The 4,627-nt window shown below is 41.6% G+C and overlaps 1 pseudogene; it reads left to right on the forward strand.

Moving 5' to 3' along the window:
- The first annotated feature begins 596 nt into the window (after nucleotides 1-596).
- LOC134731030 (endogenous retrovirus group K member 6 Env polyprotein-like) lies at nucleotides 597-3,186 on the forward strand (annotated as a pseudogene).
- Nucleotides 3,187-4,627: the final 1,441 nt, after the last annotated feature.

The raw sequence follows: 4,627 nt of genomic DNA on the forward strand, positions 1-4,627 counted from the left end.
AAAGAACAGAATTGGTTGCTGTCATTTCAGTGTTACAAGATTTTAATCAGCCTATTAACATTGTTTCAGATTCTGCATATGTAGTACAGGCTACAAAGGATGTTGAGACAGCCCTAATCAAATATAGTATGGATGATCAGTTAAATCAGCTGTTTAAATTGCTACAACAAGCTAAGAAAAAGAAATTTCCCATTTTATATTGCTCACATCCGAGCACATACTAATTTACCAGAGCCTTTAACTAAGGCAAATGAACAAGCTGACTTGCTAGTATCATCTGCCTTCATGGAAGCACAAGAACTTCAGGCCCTGACTCATGTAAATGCAACAGGATTAAAAAACAAATTTGATATCACATGGAAACAACCAAAAAATGTTGTACAACATTGTGCTCAGTGTCAAGTCTTACACCTACCCGCTCAAGAGGCAGCAGTTAATCCTAGAGGTTTATGTCCTGATGCATTATGGCAAATGGACGTCACACATGTACCTTCATTTGGAAAATTGTCATTTGTCCATGCGACAGTTGATACTTATTCACATTTCATATGGGCAACCTGCCAGACAGGAGAAAGTACTTCCCATGTTAAAAGACATTTATTATCTTGTTTTGCAGTCATGGGAGTTTCAGAAAAAATTGAAACAGATAATTGGCCAGGATACCGTAGTAAAGCATTTTGAAAATCCTTAAATCAGTGGAAAATTACACATACAACAGGAATCCCTAATTTCCAAGGACAGGCCATAATTGAAAGAACTAATAGAACACTCAAAGCTCAATTGGTTAAACAAAAAAAGGAAAAAGTAAGGAGTATAACACTCCCCAGATGCAACTTAATCTAGCACTCTATACTTTAAATTTTTTAAATATATATAGAAATCAGACCACTACTTCTGCAGAACAACATTTTACTGGTAAAAAAGAACAGCCCACATGAGGGAAAACTGATTTGGTGGAAAGACAACAAAAATAAAACATGGGAAATAGGTAAGGTGATAACATGGGGGGGAGGTTTTGCTTGTGTTTCACCAGGAGAAAATCAGCTTCCTCTTTGGGTACCCACTAGACATTTGAAGTTCTACAATGAACCCATCAGAGGTGCAAGGGAAGGCTCCTCCGCAGAGACAGAGAACACGCAATCGAACATCATCGACTCGCAGGGTGAACAAAATGGTGATATCAGAAGAACAGATGAAGTTGCCATCCACCAAGAAAGTGGGGCTGCCGACCTGGGCCCAGCTAAAGAAGCTGACACAGTTAGCTGAAAAAAGCCTGGAAAACACAAGGGTAACACAAACTCCAGAGAATATGCTGCTTGCAGCTTTAATGATTGTATCAACGGTGGTAAGTCTCCCTATGTCTTCAGGAGCGGCTACAGCTAACTATACTTACTGGGCCTATGTGCCTTTCCCACCCTTAATTCGAGCAGTCACTTGGATAGATAATCCTATTGAAGTATATGTTAATAACAGTGCATGGGTACCAGGCCCCACAGATGACCGTGGCCCTGCCCAACCTGAAGAAGAAGGAATGATGATAAACATTTCCATTGGGTATCATTATCCTCCTATTTGCCTGGGAAAAGCACCAGGATGCTTAATGCCTACAAACCAAAATTGGTTGGTAGAAGTACCTACTGTCAGGGCCACCAGTAAATTTACTTATCGTATGATAAGTGGAATGTCATTCGGGTCACAAATGAATAATTTACAGAATTCTTCCTATCAAAGATCATTAAAATTTAGGCCTAAAGGGAAACCATGCCCCAAGGAAATTCCAAAAGAATCAAAAGACCCAGAAGTCTTAGTCTGGGAAGAATGTGTGGCTGATACTGCAGTGGTACTACAAAACAATAAATTTGGAACTATTATAGACTAGGCCCCTCGAGGCCAATTATATGATGACTGTATGGGCCAGATCCACTCATGTTCACAGGCTCCATCTGTCTGGCCCACTAATCTGGCCTATGATAGTGATTTAACTAAAAGGCTAGACCAGGTTTATAGAAGGCTAGAATTACCCTATCCATGGAAATGGGGTGAAAAGAGGATTTCATCACCCTGACCAAAGTTAGTTAGTCCTGTTGTTGGTCCTGAACACCCAGAATTATGGAAGCTCACTGTGGCCTCGTACAACATTAGAATTTGGTCTGGAAATCAAGTTATGGGAACAAGAAGTCATAAGCCATATTATACTATTAACCTAAATTACAATCTGAAAATTCCTTTGCAAAGTTGTGTAAAACCCCCTTATATGCTAGCTGTAGGAAACATAGCTATTAAGCCAGATTCCCAAACTACAACCAGTGAAAATTGTAGATTGTTTACATGCATTGATTCAACTTTTGATTGGCAGAATGGTATTCTGTTAGTAAGGGCAAGAAAAGACGTGTGGATCCCTGTGTCCAAGGATCGACCGTGGGAGGCTTCTCCATCTGTACATATCTTAAGTATTAAAAGGAGTTCTAACTAGATCTAAAAGATTCATTTTTACTTTCATTGCAGTGATTATGGGTCTTATTGCAGTCACAGCTACTGCTGCGCCTGCTGGAATTGCTTTACACTCCTCTGTTCAAACTGCAGAATGTGTGAATAATTGGCAAAACAATTCCTCAAAATTGTGGAATTGTGAGACTCAAACAGATCAAAAATTGGCAAATCAAATTAATGATCTTAGACAAACTGTTATTTGGATGGGAGATAGGCTCATGAGCTTGGAATATCTTTTTCAGTTACAGTGTGACTGGAATACGTCAGATTTTTGTATTACACCTCGAGCTTATAATGAATCTGAACATCACTGGGACATGGTTAGACGTCATCTACAAGGAAGAGAAGATAATCTTACCTTACACATTTCTAAATTGAAAGAACAAATTTTTGAAACATCAAAAGCCCAGTTAAATCTGGTGTCAGAAATGGAGGCAATGGTAAAAGCTGTTGATAGTTTCACAAATCTTAACCCTGTCACTTGGGTTAAAACCACTGGAAATTCCACTATTGCAAATTTTGTATTAATTCTTGTATGTCTGTCCTCTCTATTGTTAGTCTACAGGTGTATCCAGCAGCTCCGGAGAGACAGTGACCAGCGAGAAGGGGCCATGATGACCATGGCGGTTTTGTCAAAAAGAAAAGGGGGAAATGTAGGGAAAAGAGAGAGATCAGGTTGTCACTGTGTCTATGTAGAAAGGGAAGACATAAGAGACTCCATTTTGAAAAAGACCTGTACTTTAACAATTGCTTTGCTGAGACGTTGTTCATTTGTATCTTTGCCCCAGCCACTTTGACCCAACTTGGAGTTCACAAAAACATGTGTTGTATAAAATCGAGGTTTAAGGGATCTAGAGCTGTGCAGGACGTGCCTTGTTAATCAAATGTTTACAAGCAGTATACTTGGTAAAAGTCATTGCCATTCTCTAGTCTCAATAAACCAGGGGCACAATGCACCGGGGAAAGCTGCAGGGAGCCCTGCCCTTGAAAGCAGGGCATTGTCCAAGGTTTCTCCCCATGTGATAGTCTGAAATATGGCCTCGTGGGATGAGAAAGACCTGACTGTCCCCCAGCCTGACACCCGTAAAGGGTCTGTGCTGATGTGGATTAGTAAAAGAGGAAAGCCTCTTGCAGTTGAGATGGAGGAAGGCCACTGTCTCCTGCTTCCCCTGGGAACTGAATGTCTTGGTGTAAAACCTGATTGTACATTTGTTCACCTCTGAGCTAGGAGAAAAGCTGCCCTGTGGCGGGAGGTGAGACATGTTTGCAGTAATGCTGCCTTGTTATTCTTTACTCCACTGAGATGTTTGGGTGGAGAGAAACATAAATCTGGCCTACGTGTACGTCCAGTCATAGTACCTTCCCTTGAACTTAATTATGATATAGATTCCTTTGCTCACATGTTTTTTGTTGACCTTCTCCTTATTATCACCCTGCTCTCCTATTACATTCCTTTTTGCTGAAATAATGAAAATCATAATCAATAAAAACTGAGAGAACTCAGAGGCCAGTGCCCGTGCAGGTCCTGGTGTGCTGAGTGCCAGTCCCCTGGACCCTCTGTTGTTTCCCTATACTTTGTCTCTATGTCTTATTTCTTTTCTCCGTCTCTCATCCCACCCGACTAGAAATACCCACAGGTGTGGAGGGGCAGGCCACCCCTTCAATTTGGTGACACATAGCCTGTGGCCTCAAAGAACACTGACACCCCGGTAACATCCATTCGAAGAGCTTCTCCGTACCTCCCCTCCTTTATCCCGAAGGTCTCTGGGTCAGAGATCACTGAGTCATTCACAACATGATGTTTAACACCGAGATGCTCTGGAATTGCTCCGTCAAGACGACTCAGAAGAAGACCCAGTGCTGAGACAATCGTGTTCTCTCTCTCTCTGGATCACCGCCCAGAGACAAGGACTGCCAGAGACCCTGGCTTCCCCGGCTGCTGCCTCCCATTCCTGCGCCTGTGGGATGAGAGTTCAAAGCTGTGTGATCTTGACCAAGTTACTTACCCTCTCTAAGCATGTTTCCCTAAATGTGAAATAGGATGATGGTGATGTGTTTATTTCACAGATTTGATAGAAGGATTAAATGAGAGATGCATCAAAAGCAGTGGGCACAGGTTCAATGCTCAGTGAGCTTT

The sequence above is a fragment of the Pan paniscus genome, chromosome 7, assembly GCF_029289425.2.
Source record: "Pan paniscus chromosome 7, NHGRI_mPanPan1-v2.0_pri, whole genome shotgun sequence".
Taxonomy (NCBI): Eukaryota; Metazoa; Chordata; class Mammalia; order Primates; family Hominidae; genus Pan; species Pan paniscus.